This window comes from Nycticebus coucang, chromosome X, assembly GCF_027406575.1.
Source record: "Nycticebus coucang isolate mNycCou1 chromosome X, mNycCou1.pri, whole genome shotgun sequence".
NCBI lineage: Eukaryota > Metazoa > Chordata > Mammalia > Primates > Lorisidae > Nycticebus > Nycticebus coucang.
The window spans coordinates 168034290-168054630 of record NC_069804.1 but is presented as its reverse complement, the minus strand read 5'-3'; positions in this window follow the sequence as shown (position 1 = coordinate 168054630).

Below are 20341 nucleotides of genomic sequence, written 5' to 3'. Positions count from 1 at the left end.
TTGATACTTTTGACTATTTCAGGCTAAGCTAGTAATAGTTACTTTATAGACTGTCCTTCAATTTGGGATTGTCTGATGGTTTCTCCTTATTAGAATCAGGATGTACATCTTTGGCAGTGATAACATAGAAGCAATGGTATTTTCTTCTCATGGCATCCTATTTACTGGTTCACAAAAAAAGCAAATTTTAGTGCCACCTATGAAGTCAGCTGATTGATCAGTTTCATCACCAGTTGTGACAAACATTATGTCCAGTTGCTGCTAATACTGGGCTCAGTATATACAAGATGATCTTGACAGGTACTTGTGGTAGCTCCACGTTGAAATCGACTGGAAGACTTCCTATTTAACTTCAGCTCTATGTTGCCTATAGGTAAGCCATGCCAATTTGCCTTTTCTCCAAATGACTAGAAACACCTTTCCACCTCCACACTTTTGCCCATGTACTTCCCTTGGCCCTTTGTACCCACTCCATTTCTGCCCATCTGTCATGTCAAAACCTGACTTGTTCTTAGAGACCATTTCAAATTCCACATTCTCCATGAAGTTTTTCCCAATCCCCTATCCCTCACTTGTAATTTAACCTTTCCTCTAGCATACTTTTCTTTTATTAAGTTTAATAACAAATTATGCCTTGTGCTAAAATTAGATAATAGATGGCAAGCTTTTAGAGGCAGGAGCTTGGCTATATCCATCTCTGTTTAGTCTCTAGTTTTATCCTACCTAAACTGCTACCCATAAACCAACCATTTAATGCACTCCTATGTGTATAATAAGAGCTAACATTACTGACTACCAATTATGGCCCAAGCACTGTGCTAGGTTGTCCTTATAACAGCTCCATGAATTAGGTGTTCTCTTTATCCTCATTTTATGGAAAGTAATTCAACAATAATAGGTAATAAATAAACATGCACTGATAAAGAGAATGAACTCTGAAAATATTTAACAAAATATTATTATATTGTGATATCCTCAGGACCCTCTAGCACCAAATCTTGAAGATACTGCTTCTTCTTTTTTTTTTTTTTTTGGCCGGGGCTGAGTTTGAACCCGCCACCTCCAGCATATGGGATCGGCACCCTACCCCTTTGAGCCACAGGCACTGCCCGATACTGCTTCTATTTAGAAGGTAAGATTCACTTTTGGGCAAAAGGAATGAAAGAAAGGGGGAAAAAACCTAGCCAAACCATTGGAAGGTGGCAGTCAGAGGCCAAGGAAGTATATTTAGAAATAGGGAAAAACGGTGGTAAGTAGAAACCAAAACAAAAATATGGCAAAGTCTGTAGCAAATGGAGGTAAGTGCCTGTGACCCACAGACAAATTTGCAGAGCACATGAGACTAGTTAAGCAATGTGCCCTTTGTCAACAAAAGGAAGAGGACAGGTTTTCACATCCACTGGCTCCTTAGAGTTGTCTCAGGAGCAGCACCTCCAAAGGCTAGTAGGAACATATAAACTACGATGATCAGTAGTCCAAATGTCCAGTGCTGGATGAGTTACTGTCTCAGTATACTTAAGCCATACTGCTTTGACAAGGGCTGGCTGTGGTATAGAAATGCCAGAGGAAATACCCTCTGGCAAGTGACCTTAACAGTGTGAGCCCCAATTTTCTTACCTATAAAATATTAATATCCATACTGCCTACCTCATAGTGACAGCACAAGCACATTTAATTTGTTCATTTTTCATATATATGAAAGAGCAATACTGTAGAGTTCAACCATGTATGATGCAAGCACTTACCTCTGTACTTCCAGCATTAAGTACAGTCCTGGGCATGGGAGAAGCATAGAATAAACATTTTAACAGCTTTATTGAGGTATAATTTAAATACACAAACTGTTCTTATGTCACGTACACGATCTGATAAGTTCTGAGATGTGTATATACCAATGAAAACATCACAATCACGATATAGTGAACGCATCCGCCATCCTCCAGTTTCCTCATCAATAAATCCTTGTTAGAGAAATCAGTGGGAAAAACTTGGCTGTTACTCTGGGGACGATAAAATACAATAGCAAAGGAATGTCGCTAAAGCCCAAGTGAGTGGCTCTTGGTCCTCACCCCCTTTACTTAGGATCTACGGTCCTGGCAGAAGGAGAAGACAGAAGCACTCTAGGCCAGGATAGGTTTTGAGATCACAAAGATAGTACACTACCTGCTTGGAGGAATTAATAAGTGGAATCTTCTCCAGGTCATATTCCCAGCTTTGGTACAAAGTCTGACTTTTAAAGTTTGTGGTTTTGTTTGTCTAATTCCTTTCAAAAAGCCTTATTGATTAGGAAAAAGCATTTTAGTGCAGATCAGGTGGCTTTAAATCTTATTCTTTAATGAGATTTTCTTATTATATTGTCTTCAGGAATAAACTTGGACAGAGATGGATGACAAAGAGTGTTAAAATGAAACCAATTTTACGTGATTTCACAGCCAAGATAGGGTGCTTTACTCACATTTATGACACTATGCGGTATTGGAAACTTCCATAGGGCAGTAGGGGCTGCCTAATTAGCTGGGAAATTGGAGATTGGCCAGGTCTCCTCTAAGTGGGGTAAGTTTAGCAGCTCACCCCTTCTTCAAATGACTTAGAGAATTGTGGACAGCCTGACTTCACCCTCAACTTTTGCTTTGCTTTGCCCTGGATAACCAAGTCTAAGGCACAAAATCGCACAGCCATCACATATGCATTTCACCCAGGCCCTGTTAGATCAAACTAGATTTCTGGTTAGAAGTCAAAACACTATGAGGCATGGGAAGTTCATAATGTCTATTTCCATAGGAAGAGCAAGAAAAACATGGAAGATTTCAAACTTGCATGAGAAATTGACAATCTCCAATGAGCAGGCCTAGATGACTGTCTTTTAGTATTTCCTTGTGATGACTGGGTATTGGCTACAGACAGAATCTTTGAGATTATTAATTTTTTTTAAATGTCTTTCTAGTGGTAGAATCTAGAATACAAAGAAAAACTTGCATGGAATCTCAATGTATACAATATGTAAAAGCACAATAGATTTGATTGAAACTGATGGTCACCATCTAAAAACCTGAGGGTTTTAGAGGCACCTTCATGGATTCCTAGGACTCTGCTGAGCAATATTTAAAACATATGGTTTCACAAAGCTTCAGTTTTCTCCTCCATAAAATGGAAAGAATTCTAGTGTCTGACTTTTATGATAGCTGTGAAGACCAAATAAGACAGTATATTAAAGCATTTATAGCGTTTAGTAATACATGGAAAACTCTCAATGAAAGGGAACCTCCTTCCTGTCCTACATCCCTGGGCCTGTTACTTCCCAAATATGGGGAACATGCACTAGAGAGAAGTGATAGTGCTCAGTTGGAGAGAATGTTAGTATTACTGCTAAAGCAGCTATCTCCTATTCCCATGTGCCTTCCACGGGAGGTAACCACAGCTGTTACCTCTTCTTCTGCTGAAATTCTGATAGAATGATAAAAGGTGCCTGGCCCCCAAGGCCTCTAGGATGCTATTTGATTGAATTCTGAGAACATAATAAGGAAAGTTGCCCCCCTCCAAGAATCACATAAATAAGTAAAGAAGGGGGCCGGATGTTTTTTAAGCACAGAGAATCATAATTCTGTTAGCTGTAAGTCATTCTAAGTCCATAGACTACTAAATTCGTAGAATGTAAATGGCAGAGATGGTCTTTCAGAAAGCTAATGCACGTAGACAGGAAATAACTTAACAGGAGGCACCGCTTAGGAAGTCAGCAAAAAAATTCTGTACCACATTTACATAGGAACAAAACTATTAACCAGGCAGGGTATTAATGTCCAGCGACTTCCAAAGTGGTAGAGCCCTGCATACATGATCTGACTGCACTGGTCTTTGAACAAGGCTTTGGATGCATGTCCAAACTGACTTATATTTGCCCATTAGCATTTGAAGAAGACAATCAGGAATCAGAAGAACAAAAAATGTGTACTATTTTAATATAATGCAATTTTATCCCTTTAGAAAGATGTTTAAAGTTGACTAAGAAGTTCTTGCGCAGTTCCTCCGTGTGCCAATTTTTCCTTTTTTAAAAAGGAGTGATACCTGTGTCATCGGATTATTTCTTTTATTTTTCCTTTTGAACAATCAAATTTCTGTAATCTTTTTTTTTTTTTTATTGTTGGGGATTCATTGAGGGTACAATAAGCCAGGTTACACTGATTGCAATTGTTAGGTAAAGTCCCTCTTGCAATCATGTCTTGCCCCCATAAAGTGTGACACACACCAAGGCCCCAGCCACCACCCTCCTTCCCTCTTTCTGTTCCCCCCCCCATAACCATAATTGTCATTAATTGTCCTCATATCAAAATTGAGTACATAGGATTCATGCTTCTCCATTCTTGTGATGCTTTACTAAGAATAATGTCTTCCACGTCCATCCAGGTTAATACAAAGGATGTAAAGTCTCCATTTTTTTTAATGGTTGAATAGTATTCCATGGTATACATATACCACAGCTTGTTAATCCATTCCTGGGTTGGTGGGCATTTAGGCTGTTTCCACATTTTGGCGATTCTAATTTGAGCTGCAATAAACGGTCTAGTACAAGTGTTCTTATGATAAAAGGATTTCTTTCCTTCTGGGTAGATGCCCAGTAATGGGATTGCAGGATCAAATGGGAGGTCTAGCTTGAGTGCTTTGAGGTTTCTCCATACTTCCTTCCAGAAAGGTTGTACTAGTTTGCAGTCCCACCAGCAGTGTAAAAGTGTTCCCTTCTCTCCACATCCACGCCAGCATCTGCAGTTTTGAGATTTTTGTGATGTGGGCCATTCTCACTGGGGTTAGATGATATCTCAGGGTTGTTTTGATTTGCATTTCTCTAATATATAGAGATGATGAACATTTTTTCATGTGTTTGTTAGCCATTCGTCTGTCATCTTTAAAGAAAGTTCTATTCATGTCTCTTGCCCATTGATATAAGGGATTGTTGGTTTTTTTCATGTGGATTAATTTGAGTTCTCTATAGATTCTAGTTATCAAGCTTTTGTCTGATTGAAAATATGCAAATATCCTTTCCCATTGTGTAGGTTGTCTCTTTGCTTTGGTTATTGTCTCCTTAGCTGTACAGAAGCTTTTCAGTTTAATGAAGTCCCATTTGTTTATTTTTGTTGTTGTTGCAATTGCCATGGCAGTCTTCTTCATGAAGTCTTTCCCCAGGCCAATATCTTCCAGTGTTTTTCCTATGCTTTCTTGGAGGATTTTTATTGTTTCATGCCCTAAGTTTAAGTCCTTTATCCATCTTGAATCAATTTTTGTGAGTGGGGAAAGGTGTGGGTCCAGTTTCAGTCTTTTACATGTAGACATCCAGTTCTCCCAACACCATTTATTGAATAGGGAGTTTTTCCCCCAAGGTATGTTCTTGTTTGGTTTATCAAAGATTAGGTGGTTGTAAAATGGTAGTTTCATTTCTTGGTTTTCAATTCGATTCCAAGTGTCTATGTCTCTGTTTTTGTGCCAGTACCATGCTGTCTTGAGCACTATGGCTTTGTAGTACAGACTAAAATCTGGTATGCTGATGCCCCCAGCTTTATTTTTGTTACAGAGAACTGCTTTAGCTATACGGGGTTTTTTCTGGTTCCATACAAAACGCAGAATCATTTTTTCCAAATCTTGAAAGTACGATGTTGGTATTTTGATAGGAATGGCATTGAATAGGTAGATTGCTTTGGGAAGTATAGACATTTTAACAGTGTTGATTCTTCCCATCCATGAGCATGGTATGTTCTTCCATTTGTTGATATCCTCTGCTATTTCCTTTCTGAGGATTTCATAGTTTTCTTTATAGAGGTCCTTCACCTCCTTCGTTAGGTATATTCCTAGGTATTTCATTTTCGTTGAGACTATGGTGAAGGGAGTTGTGTCCTTAATTAGCTTCTCATCTTGACTGTTATTGGTGTACACAAAGGCTACTGACTTGTGGATGTTGATTTTATATCCTGAAACATTACTGTATTTTTTGATGACTTCTAGGAGTCTTGTGGTTGAGTCTTTGGGGTTCTCTAAGTATAAGATCATGTCGTCAGCAAAGAGGGAGAGTTTGACCTCCTCTGCTCCCATTTGGATTCCGTTTATTTCCTTGTCTTGCCTAATTGTATTGGCTAGAACTTCCAGCACTATGTTGAATAGTAAAGGTGACAGAGGACAACCTTGTCTGGTTCCAGTTCTAAGAGGAAAAGCTTTCAGTTTTACTACATTCAGTAAAATATTGGCTGTGGGTTTGTCATAGATAGCTTCAATCAGTTTTAGAAATGTGCCACCTATGCCTATACTCTTCAGTGTTCTAATTAGAAAAGGATGCTGGATTTTATCAAATGCTTTTTCTGCATCTATTGAGAGGATCATGTGATCTTTATTTTTGCCTCTGTTAATATGGTGGATAACGTTTATAGACTTGTGTATGTTAAACCAGCCTTGCATCCCTGGGAAGAAGCCTACTTGATCATGATGAATGACTTTTTTGATGGTAAGATGTAATCTATTGGCTAGGATTTTGTTGAGAATTTTTGCGTCTATGTTCATGAGTGAGATTGGTCTGAAATACTCCTTTTAGTTTGGGTCTTTTCCTGGTTTTGGTATCAGGGTGATGTTTGCTTCATAGAATGTGTTGGGGAAGATTCCTTCTTCCTCAATTTTTTGGAATAATTTCTGCAGTACAGGAATAAGCTCTTCCTTGAAGGTTTGATAGAATTCTGGAGTGAAGCCATCTTGACCAGGGCATTTTTTGGTTGGAAGATTTTTTATTGTTTCTTTGATCTCAGTGCTTGAAATTGGTCTGTTCAGGAGCTCTATTTCTTCCTGGCTGAGTCTAAGGAGAGGGTGTGATTCCAAATATTGATCCATTTCTTTCACATTGTCAAATTTCTGGGCATAGAGTTTCTGGTAGTATTCAGAGATGATCTCTTGTATCTCTGTGGGATCAGTTGTTATTTCCCCTTTATCATTTCTGATTGAGGTTACTAGAGATTTTACTTTTCTATTCCTAGTTAGTCTGGCCAATGGTTTATCTATTTTATTTATTTTTTCAAAAAACCAACTCCTTGTTTCATTAATTTTCTGAATGATTCTTTTGTTTTCAATTTCATTGATCTCTGATTTGATTTTGGATATTGCTTTTCTTCTACTGAGTTTAGGCTTAGATTGTTCTTCTTTTTCCAATTCCATAAGATCTCTTGTGAGATTGTTGATGTGGTCTCTTTCTGTTTTTCGAATGTAGGCATCTAAAGCGATGAATTTTCCTCTCAAAACTGCTTTTGCAGTATCACACAGGTTTTGGTAGCTTGTGTCTTCATTGTTGTTATGCTCAAGGAAGTTAATGATTTCCTGTTTTATTTCTTCCTTCACCCATCTGTTATTCAACAGAAGATTGTTTAGTTTCCATGCCTTTGGGTTGGGTTGAGCATTTTTGTTAGAGTTGAGTTCCACCTTTAGTGCCTTATGGTCTGAGAAGATACAAGGTAAAATTTCAATTCTTTTGATTCTGTTGATATTTGTTTTGTGTCCCAGGATATGATCAATTTTGGAGAATGTTCCATGGGGTGATGAGAAGAATGTATATGCTTTATCTTTGGGATGGAGTGTTCTATATGCGTCTATCAAGCACAGTTGTTCTAGGGTCTCATTTAAGTCTCTTATATCCTTGTTTAATTTCTGTTTAGAGGCTCTGTCCAGCTCTGTAAGAGGAGTGTTAAGGTCCCCTGTTATTATGGTATTATTAGATATCATATTGCTCAGACTGAGTAAGGTCTGTTTCAAGAATCTGGGAGCATTTAAATTGGGTGCATAGATATTTAGAATTGAAATGTCGTCTTGTTGTATTTTTCCCTTGACCAATATAAAGTGACCATCTTTGTCTTTTTTGACTTTAGTTGCTTTAAATCCACATGTATCTGAAAATAAGATTGCAACTCCTCTTTTCTTCTGAATTCCATTTGCCTGAAAAATTGTCTTCCAACCCTTGACCCGGAGCTTTAATTTGTCTTTTGAAGCCAGGTGTGTTTCTTGCAGACAGCAAATGGATGGCTTGTGTTTTTTAATCCATTCAACCAATCTATGTCTCTTCAGTGGGGAATTTAAGCCATTAACATTTATTGAGATAATTGATAAGTGTGGTAGTATTCTATTCGTCTTATTTTGTGAGAGTCCATTGCTTAGTTTTATCTTTTGCATCAGCGTGGAGGTTTGGTTCTGTCCTTTAATTTCTGAGTTCTTACTTTGCTGCTGATCCATTGTGGTGGTCAGTGTGCAGAACAGCTTGAAGTATTTCCTGTAGAGCTGGTCTTGTTGTGGCGAATTTCCTCAATGTTTGTATATCCGTAAATGATTTGATTTCTCCATCAATTTTGAAGCTTAGCTTAGCAGGGTACAGAATTCTGGGCTGGAAATTGTTCTGTTTAAGTAGATTAAAGGTAGATGACCATTGTCTTCTTGCTTGGAAAGTTTCATTAGAGAAGTCTGTGGTCACTCTGATGGATTTGCCCCTGTAGGTCAACTGGCGCTTACTCCTGGCAGCTTGCAGAATCTTTTCTTCTGTCTTGACTTTGGACAGGTTCATCACAATGTGTCTTGGAGAAGCTCGGTTAGAGTTGAGGCGACCTGGGGTCCGATAGCCCTCTGAAAGCAGTGTGTCAGAATCTTTGGTGATATTTGGGAAATTTTCTTTTATAATATTCTCTAGTATGGCTTCCATTCCTCTGGGGCATTCTTCTTCCCCTTCTGGAATTCCTATAACTCGTATTTTGGAACGCTTCATAAAGTCCCATAATTCTGACAGTGAACGTTCTGCTTTCTCTCTCTTCTTTTCTGCCTCTTTTACTATCTGAGTTATCTCAAAAACTTTGTCTTCTACCTCTGAAATTCTTTCTTCTGCATGGTCTAACCTGTTGCTGATACTTTCCATTGCATCTTTAAGTTCCCTGATCGACTGTTTCATTTCCTTCAGCTCTGCTATATCATTTTTATGTTCTTCATATCGTTCATCTCTGATTTGATTCTGTTTTTGGATTTCCTTTTGGTTATTTTCCACTTTATTAGCAGTTTCCTTCATTGTTTCCATCATTTCTTTCATTGTTTTCAACATGTGTATTCTAAATTCCCTTTCTGTCATTCCTAACATTTCTGTATAGGTGGAATCCTCTGCAGTAGCTACCTCATGGTCCCTTGGCGGGGTTGTTCTGGACTGGTTCTACATGTTGCCTGGAGATTTCTGCTGATTCTTCCTCATGGGTGATTTCTTTTATCTGTTTCCTTGCCCTAATTTTCCTTTCACTTCCTCTTGCTCTTTAAGTACTCGTGCCTGTGGAAGTTGCGGGCGGGTTTAGACAGATTGAACACATGCCACCACTTGCCGGTTTTCCACTGTTTTAGTCCTCCTCTTGGGGTCCAGAAGTCTCTCGCTGACTCCCTGTATCCTCTCAGGGGTGATGATAGGCAGATCCCACCAGCCAGAGATGCCTGGAGTCCTATATCCCCAGACTCAGGGTGCCCAGATGCAAGGAAGCTGTTAGTCGGCTGCCATCTTGCTCTGCCTCCTCTTCCTCTTTATTCATTTCTGTTTCCAGGCAGTCCCTCCGACTTCCCTACAGATCTCCCAGGACCTGCAGGTCCCAAGGTGAGAAAAGCTGCAGCAGAGATACCTGGGTCCTCCTGGAGATGCCACAGTGAAGAGGAGACCCAAATTTCTGTAATCTTTATTTATGTTAATTGTTTACATAGGTTTTACATAGGATTTATTTTTTTTTATTAAATCATAGCTGTGTACATTGATATGATCATGGGGCATCACACAGTTTTCCCACTCTCTCTATGCCAAAGTGGAATGTTTTTTTGAATCAAATAAGATTTTAATTTCCACACTGGCTGAGATTTGTAATGTGTGGAGCTAGGCATCTTAAAGGGTAGCTTTGGCTTTCCTCTTTGCCAGACCTCCCTGCTACAGCTTGATAAAGCCATCTTGTCCATAAATGGAGCTGTTTTGTATATTTGTTAATAACTCCTAAGGCATGCCAGTGAATTTTACTTATTCTGCCAATAAGTACCGATGATCCCATCACTATCCAGTTAGGCCAGGGCTAAATGTTTTTCATGTTGGTACAAATGTGTGTTGACCCTGATGGATGATAGGATGACATTTCTTTGTCATTTATAAGCAGAAATTCATGAAATCAAATGGACTTACAAATAGAATTCAGATTATTGATTCAATTGTATATACAAAGAATTGGCTTTATGGCAGGATTCACACATTGGAATGTGTTCATTCTGTTGCTCAATTAATATATCCCATAGTTCTGGGGTACTGTGGATTAACATGGTCAGTTGTGATAAGGTGGGGAGGTCTTTGTGACTTTATTGATACAAGCTGCCTTGTAGGTTTTCATAGGAACTTCTGATTTTCACCTCCAATTAGACAATTTTAAAAATAGACTAAAAGGTTCTATGTATCAAATTTATAAGAAAATTGCTTCTTAGTTTAAGGTAAAACAGTCTAGTGGTTGCCAGTCTGAAGTTTTGAAGTTTCTATAGGTCTTCTAAGCTTTCTCAAAATAAAACCACGTAGACTAAGTGGAATATCAAGTGTCTCTGCTTTGGGCTGGAGTTTTATGAGCTTCATGTGGTTTAACTACTTACCTCACATTACCACTTGAATGTAAAACTATAAATTCTTGTTTAATAAGCGGAAGTTTGTATAATAAGTTTAATATATTAAATCATGAAGACAATGGTACTATTAGGAGTGGGGATAGGTTTTTTTTTTTAATGAATCTTTGGTTGTGAGAAGGTTAAAACTCACTGAACTTGTCAAAAGCTTTTATCTTAAAAATAATCATTTGAGACACAAAACACCCCTGTCTCTGTTTGGGCATCCCAAATCACTTAAAAGCTCAAGGATAATACTTATATATTAATCGATAATGCCTGTATCAGCACCTCCACTAACACGTTGTTTTTCTCTGTACTGCAGTCTTTTATTTAATCACTCACTTTACTGAAAAAAAAAAAAGAAGAAGAAGTTTCAGATTTATGTATCAGGTAAGTCTTTGGTCATTATTCTTAAATTCTCCAGTCCAATTTTATTCACTTTTCTTGGGCTGTTACTATACAGCTGAGTGATTTTACTATCTTAACTGAATTGATCAGTCAATTCAGTTAAAATATCAGTGGGTTTTTCATTCATCCCACTGGAGTCATACTACATGTGGCAAAATATAAGTAGATCAGAAACTCACCCTGTACTGGTAAACTCTTAGCAATTCCTAGGCTAAAAATAATAGGCAATAGGGTATAGTATTTTTTATCACTAATCCAAAAAAAAAAAGAAGGAATATTTAGCTCTTAAGAGCCCTTTGTCTTCTGCTTACTAGCAATAGCTCTAATTTTCTCTCTGTCTTAGGCCAAGTTTCCCAAGGAACAGACTTTGAGATAGAAATTGATATGTACTTTTCTTGAGTATTGCTGTCAGGAACAACATTGTGAGAGAACGAAAGAAGCAGGCTTTGGCAAAGAGAGGTTCTACAAAGACGTAGTTGCAACATAGACCTCAGCTGGACCTATGGGGAGTTCTGGAGCTAACACAGCCCTTTTGAGTTTTTCTGAAACAGAAGGGATCTAGGGTTTGTATTCCCATACTACCAGACATTGGATGTAGGTGGTCTTTGACAAGAAAACATATCCTTGAGCAAGGCAATCCCCTTTGGCTGATGGTGATTCACAGATAAGAACTCAGCTTGGAGCCTTTGGCAGTTAACACTGTGCAGTTAGGGGAATAAGTGCTTCATTCCTGATGGGAGAATCTGGGAGCACATGAAACATCTATTACAGCCTCCTCCTCTTCACCCCTTATAGAGTATAAATGTCTTAATACAATAACAAAGTAAATGAGATGAGGTATAATATTAACCAGTGTGTGGTAAGCGCTCCTAATTTTATATGAAATCAGCACATAAATGCATTAATGTATACATGATCTATGTGTTTATAACTTAATAAAAAATTAAAAAAGAAAATTTCCCCTTTGTATCCTTCCCATGTAAGTAGGAACTTGGAAAGTAGATGAAGATTTTCTTGCCTTCTCCCAAAATCTTCCTTATAAAAGGTAGAATATTTTTGAAAGCTGGTCAGCTAAGGTTAATGTGAAGTTTATAGCTGATGGACAGAATAAAACAAATAGTCCCTTGGTGTGTTTGAAGTTCATTTCATTATTTAAGGAGCTTTCTTCTGCTATTCAGATATATAAAGATTAGAAGACGAAATAGAGTGAACGAAAGAATGAATCATTTGAATAACGTGATTGCCATTCTCCAGTGATCTAAAAAATCCAATATCGCCATTTAAATCAGATTCACTTTCATCTAGAGAAAGAGACTTGACCTTTTCCAGTGGCCAACCAAGTAGAAGGTCAGGCAGACCAAGAAAATGCCTCAACCTTCTCCGTTTCCTTTTATTCTTTTAGCTTTCCTTTGTTTCTATCTCTTCTGTAGCTTTAACTTTTCTTACACAGAAAATTTGTTTATTTTCTGAAACTTAACTTTGGTTTAATGGTTTTGAGTAGATGAAACCAAAATTAAGTATCAGAAAAGAAAACTTTCATGAGTTTAGTTTGTTAAAATAGTGTACATTTCTTTTACTCCTGCAAAAGTATTGACTGGATTCAAATATGTTTGTGTATAGTGGCACAGCCATTAAAATTATGCAGAAATGTTGACATATATATTATAAATGTCTAAGTAAGGAATTGTTTCTCAATCTATAAGCTATAGCTTACCAAACTAAAGAAGCAAATTTGAAATGTAATATTCTTGGTTTGTTTTTCTGTGTTTTAGGTATGTGGCATCAAACATCATTGGTCTGAGAAAGCTGGTTCATGATGAGTTAGGAATTGTTTGCTAATACTTCATGGCTCCTCAAAAATCCAAATAGTAAAGTCTCCATCTTTCTTTATGACTGAATAGCATTTCATGCTATGCATATACCATAGTTTATCTACTCACGAATTGATGGATACTTGTGTTGTTTTTGTATTTACCCTGATGGAATTGAAGAACATCCTTTTAAGTAAAGTATCACAAGAATGGAAAAGCAAGTATCCAATATACTCAATATGAACTAGTAGAAGAAAAACTACATTTCTGCGCAAGAGATTCCAGTAGAGGGGAGAGGAGAGGAGGGAAGGGTTATGGTAAGCTCTCACCTAGCAGGTACAATGTAGGGGTATACAGCACACCTCCTGGGTGAAGGGCTCAACTACAATTCAGATTTTGGACTTTACCTAACAAATGCAAACAATGGTAACCTAATCATTTGTACCCATATATTAATCCGAAATTAAAAAAAAAATCTAAATAGTAGGGGCGGCACCTGTGGCTCAAAGGAATAGGGCGCTGGCCCCATATGCTGGAGGTGGCAGGTTCAAACACAACACTGGCCAAAAATTGCAAAAAAAAAAAACTATATAGTACATCAACCTTTTGTAAAAGAATGGGGCAAAAATCCATTCAGCTTAATGGAAAATTGCTTCTTAGTTTGGTTTGTATGAAGATAGTCTCTAGAAGAAAAAGCACACAATTTAGAACTTTAGATATCTGGGTTTTTGTCCTAAATGAAGCATGTAACTAGTAGTTACATATGTGGCTTTGATAGAAGCATTTAATGAATCCTAACCTTATGCCATTGAGCTAGAGTTTTTGTATTGAAGACAAGTGGTTCTTTCTTGACAGGAAAGATGAGATTGTTAGAGCAGAAGACTCTTCTTTACTCTTTTGAAATAAGTTGATAATTTTATTTTTAAAACATCAAGCACTTTTGCAAAGAAATGATCTGGTGATATGTCCAAAAATCTTCTGGCTGTGGAAATGCTGATGCATGTTTAGGATTTGACTACATCAAAGAGTTGCCTTCAATACCTGTCAACACATTGTGTTTCTGCATCTCAGTTTTCATATATTGCAAGAAAACTATCAACATTTACTTCACTATGTAGTACATTTGAGGGAGGAATGAGAAGAAAAATTAAAACTTCCTTGTTGGAAGTCACAATAACTTCCTCCTTCAGTTTTTGTTGTCATAATTGTTCACACATTCCTTGAAATTCCTTCTCTCTAGGCTCCAGGAACCAAGCAAGGCTCATTTATTCAGATTTGTCTTGGTTTCTCTGTGTAGCACTCCTTTCTCCAAGCATGTGGCAAGATCCCTCTGGAATGAGAGTCTTCGAGGGGGAAAATATGCTATTCCCACTACTAAGCACAAACTCTGTCCTTCGCTTCTCACCTATTTTAGATCTTATCTTAGATAGCACTTCTTAAAGAACTCTTTCATTAAAACTTGCAAGTCCAGGTCAAATTCCTTTTCTAGGCACTTCCACTGAATACATCACTGCATGGTATAAAATGTTTATTTGTTTCTATTTCCTACTAGATTATAAGTTTTCTGAGGTCAAGGGACCTTTTCTCTCTTACTTATTGTAATTCCATTGTCTAGCTCAGTATCTGATATACAGCATGTATTTGATAAATCAATGCATGTTGCTTTACTAATAATACCTTATCATGACAAATATATAAATACAGTTTCCCCTTGTGAGCTATCCTTGAAATTCATTTATACCTGACTGTGATATAGGAAAGTTTGAGACAGGAGATATACTAGCCTATACTTTCTCAGGAATAGCGTTTATTCATTGAGGAAAGATGTAGAAATAAACTTCCTAGATCTTTATAGCCTTTTATAACTCCTATTAGCTGTAGCCATGAGCAATTTCTGACTATCTCACCCTGCCCAGGTGTCTGAGTCTCAAGGAGTTCGAGGCGGTGCCAATCACAAACTACAGAACCTGTCTCAGAGACAATAGTCAAAAGGAAATGATGAAAACATGGAAGAGTAAAGCTAAATCCTTTCATTTGTCATAGGATTTTCTGCAGCCAGAATTGGTCAATAGCTTGGCACTCCACATAGCCTTGTATTCCCTGATACCTTGTTGGAACATGAGTTAAATAATGACTAAGGGAAAAGTGCCAGCCACTGAATTGCCAAAAGATACAATTACCATTAAACCTGGTGTTTTTGAATAAGCAGATCCAATTGCATCCAATTCTGTTGCACCTGCTATCTTCTTTTTTTCTTGTAAATGTAACTCAATAAATTTGCTGTTCTTTTAGGAGCCTATCTGTCTTGCCAGAGAATTGACATTGTAAAGCCAGAAAACCTGACTACAAATACTTTGGAGAATTGAAGGTGAACAACCAACGCATTTCCAACTTTTAGAGTTTAGGGTTTTAATAAAATCAGAAAGCACTGGGAAAAGAAATCACCAGCACATATTTTATTGAAATTTTTTAGAGAATTTTAATATCAAGGAGTAAGTGTGTCACACAGTAGATGAGCCTCTAGGATGAATTTGATTATTTCTCCATAATAGCAAAATTGCATAATAAGATGGTATTGCTTGAGGCCTTGTCTTCTGATTCAGATAATCATGATCTAAATTGTGTAACCTCTAGCAGATTTCCATTTCATCATGTATCAAGGATCATTTCTGCAGATAAATAAAATTTTCATTTGGTTTCTGTTAGGGGAGGGGAAAATAATTGTGAGTGAATTTACTTTATTGGATTTAGTTTCTAAATAACAGGAATACACTAGAATTAGTGACATATCAAGTATGGTGGCTACAAAATTAGAAGTGGAGACCTCTGTCTAATCAGGAGGACTTTGTTTTTAATCTTAGTTCATGACTAGCTTTTTGTGGGAAAGTCATTTGCTGCCTTTGGGCCTTAGTTTCTTCTTCTGTACATAAGAGAAAGTAAACATTCTCATTGATGATCTGTAACTTCTTTCTACTTCTTAAAGGCCAATAAGTCAATTAGTTACATACTCAAATGACAGTATTTATGGCCCAAATTAACATAATGGTCATCTCAATTTCACACTTAGCCTTGTGTTGAATTGCATTACACCAAATATTTGAATGAATCACTTTTTGGTTTTTACTGTTCTTCAGATTTTTGGGTTCCTGGTACATGTTCGATTTGTGGATCAAAGTCATGCTGGCTGAGATTGGTTTAAAGATGGGCTATTTTCTTATAGAATATACATCGCCTAGAGCAATGTATATCACTTTTTTATACCAGAATCCAGTTTATGTTTCATACTTGGCCCCAAGTTGGCACTGATAAATGCCTGTTTATACTTATATTATATCATCCTTCAAACTACTGCATTACTAAATTGACTTTTAGTATCCAAAACAACATCATCCAGTCCACACTTAGACTGTATCAGACTCCGAAGAGAATAAATTTGAAAAGAGGTTATATTATGGAAATCCTTTTATTATTTTATTTTTTCACTCACTATGGAACTGTGCCTTAAGCTGTATGTCAATTGGGCTCTCTCCCAGAAGCAGATGATAAAACAGATTTAGGAGTGCAAAGGTTCATTGCAGGTAATGCTTGTGAAAGACAAAAATCAGAGGAAGCAGAAGTGGTTAGGGAAAGCTTTCAGACAATGATGCTGATGTGATACTTGTGGGGAAAAAAGGGAATAGGAAGTAGGATTGGGCAGGGAGAGTTTGCGGAATTGGTCTGTGAAATCCCTATCCAACACAACAATAAGCTCTAGAACAAAAATTTTCCTTTAGAGAATTCTTTTTTTAAATTAAATTATAAAGAGGTAGATCATGTATACATTAATGCATTTGTGGGGTACAATGTGCTGATTTTATATACAATTTGGAATGCTTACATTATACTGGTTAATATATCCCTCACCTCATTTACTTAATTATTATGATAAGACATTTATACTCTATAAATTGCAAGGCTTTATGTCGGATCTTTAGGGAATTTTTATGATATGGGTAAATTACCAGGCTCTACAACCCGTACCATGCTCAGTCATTGGGTTAGAGAATACTTAAGAAGAACATGGCTACAGGATAAACTGAAGGTGCTAATAGGTGGAGGTTGTCAGATAAATGAATGTATTCTGTACATCTGAATGTCAGATTCTTTTTGAAGGGAGATGTAGATGGCACACCTCCATAACCATCATAAATGCCATTTTAATTCTATTATAATATCACTTTGAGTTTACAATAACCTGCTATTGCCTACATAGTAAGTCTAGGCTTCTGTGTAATTTGTAAGATGCCCATAATCTTGGCCCATCCTTCTTAGCCAATCTTATTTATGTGACTTTCTAGTATGAAACCTTCACTGGAGGAGTGCATGAATTAGAAGAGTTTCATGTCAGAAAGAAGTGAACGGACTCTGCTCATAGTGTTTGGCTGGGAGATGCCAGCTGAATGCTAAGTTCTTTCTTTAAGGGATATCTGAGAGACTCATCTCTGAGACTAAAGTTAACGCCATGTTTAGGTTAGGTCAGCTTTACATGTAAAGGGCTCTGGGAGAAGACACTCAAACTGGTTCGCAGGGAATATTGTAAACTGTGTCTCTAGTTTTTTATGCCAATAATACTATAAAAAAGTTAAAAGAGTGATATCAGAAAAAATGGAGGGGAAAGGAATTCTAAAGTCTGCTCCACACTAAAAACAATTTAAAATCTGGAAGAAGTTAAGGGAATTAACATTTTAAGATCTCCAGAAAGTTGAGGTGGTGGCTGTGGCTCAAAGGAGTAGGGTGTTGGGCCCATACACCACAGGTGGCAGGTTCAAAGCCAGCCCTGGCCAGAAACTGCAAAAAAAAAAAAAAAAGTCACCAAAATCTTGCAACTACCAGAGAGCATTTATGCAAGAAAAAAAATTTTTGAATCACAGTAAGAACAGTGAGATTTGTGTGTGACATTTTAATGCCATATGCCCTGCTCCCCTGCTTCTTAGCTCAGTCTTGAAACTAAAAAGTTTATATTCAGTGCTGACATTCCTAGCCCTGGTAGAAGAATGACAACACAGGCCTTCTTTTCAAACTTTCCTTTATTAATCTGTCTAGTTGCCCCTTGGAAGATTAGCTCACACTGACCATTTTTTCTCTAAGATCAGGAACAAGACAAGGGTGCCTATTATCACCACTTTTATTTACCATAGTACTGGAAATCCTAGCCAGAGCAATTAAGCTAGAAAAAAATAAATGAAAGGCATCCAAACTGGAAAGGAAGAACTTAAATTGTCCCTGTTTAAAGATTATGTGACCTTATACATAGAAAATGCTAAAGACTGTAAAAAAGCTGTTAAAACTAATGAACTCTATAAATAGAGTTTAAAATCAACATACAAAAATCAGTTGTGTTTATATACACTAACAATGAACTATCTGACAAAGAAATTAGGAAACCAATCCCATTTAAAATAGCACCAAAAAGAATACAAATTTAGGAATACACTAAACTAAAGAAGTGAAAGACTTATGCACTAAAAACTATGAAACTTTGGTAAAAAAAAAATCAAGGCAGATACAAAAAAATTGAAAGACATCATATGTTCATGACTCAGAAGACTTAATATTTTTAGAATGTCCATAGAACCCAAAGCGATCTATAGATTCAATATGATTTCTAATAAATCTCAATGGCATTTTATTACAGAAATAAAAGAAACAATTCTATAATTCATATGAAACCACAAAATATATATAGCTAAACCAATTTAAGAAAGAATAAAGCTGGAGGCATCACACTTCCTGACTTCAAAATAAATTTCAAGGCCACAGTAATCAAAGCAATATTGTAAAGGCATAAAGATAGACATATAGGTCAATGGAACATAGTATAAAGCCAAGAAATAAATCCGTGTATATATGGCCAATTGATCTTTGATAAAGGTGGCAAGAATACACAACGGGGAAAAGATAGTCTCTTCAACAAATGGTGTTGGAAAAACTGGATATCCACATGCAAAAGAATGAAATTGTACACTTATAACATTACAAAAATCAATTCAAAAATGGATAAAAATCCTAAATGTTAACTGTAAAGCCTCCAAAATGTTCAAATTAACATTTAAGAAATGGAGGGATAATTTGGTGCCTTGAACAATATTCTATACATTTCCCACTAAGGAGGAACAACAACAGGTTTTGTCCTCTGCTTCCCTGCTTGCTACCTGCTTGGCCAGTAGCTGGGACTGACCACTACTGATTGCTGACTACTCTGTCATCTTGGGACACTTTTCTATTTAACTTCCAGGAAATCCCACTCTCTTTGTTTATGGCTAATGGCAAAAGCAGTTTCTTTGCCTACTTCCCCTCTTCTGTTCAACCTCTAAATATTGAGGACTTTCCAGTCTTGCTACCAGTCTTAACTTGTCCTCCTTATCTGACACACTCTCTCTAGGTGAGAACATCCAGTTAAATGGCTTTGATATTGTCTGTTAACAACTCCCAAAGTTATGCTTTTAGAGTTGGCACACGCTTTGAGCTGAGTCTCTTATCTCCAATTGACTCTTTGCATGTCTAATAAGCAGCTATAAACTTCTTATGTTCAGAGCTTCTGGTTTCTATCCTGCCCCCAATGCTGCTTTTCTCCTAATCTCTGCCAACTCAGTGTAGAATGTGACCCTCTACCCAGTGGCTCAAATTATGACAAAAACCTTGGATTCCCCTATTTATCTTTCCTGTGACACAGCAATTCCTCTTGGGTCTGTTTTCAACACATATGCTGACTGCATTCCCTGCTGCCCTTCTCTACTTACCCTGATCAGAGTGTCATTATCTCTCACTAGGACCAGCTAGTAGCTACTCTTTCACTTGTACTCTTTCTCCATACAATCCACTCTCAATACAGTAGCCTGAGTTTTTGTACATTACATTACTTGCCCATTTAAAATCCTCCAATAGCATCCCCTCATACTTAGAATAAAGTTCAAACTCCTTATGACATCATATAAGATGACTTGACCACTGGATAAAGAATATTATCCTGCTGACATATGCTGGTATGACTCTTTCCTCACTCATTATTCTACAGTCATACTAGACTTTTCTTATACAATGCCAAACTCATCCTTACTTTAGAACTCTTTCTTTTTTTTGAGACAGTCTTACTTTGTCACCCTCGGTAGAGTGCCATGGCATCACAGCTCACAGCAACCTCTAGCTCTTGGGTTTAGGCGATTCTCTTGCCTCAGCCTCCCGAGTAGCTGTGACTACAGGCACCCACCATAACACCCGGCTATTTTTTTGTTGCAGTTTGGCCTGGGCTGGGTTCGAACCCACCATCCTCGGGATATGGGGCCTTCGCCCTACTCCTGAGCCACAGGTGCTGCCCCTTACTTTAGAACTCTTCATTTTGCTGTTTCCTTTGCCTGGAAGATTTTTCACCTATTATAGGTCTATTCTTGTAAATAAAGTTTTATTTTGACATAGCCAAGCCAATTAGT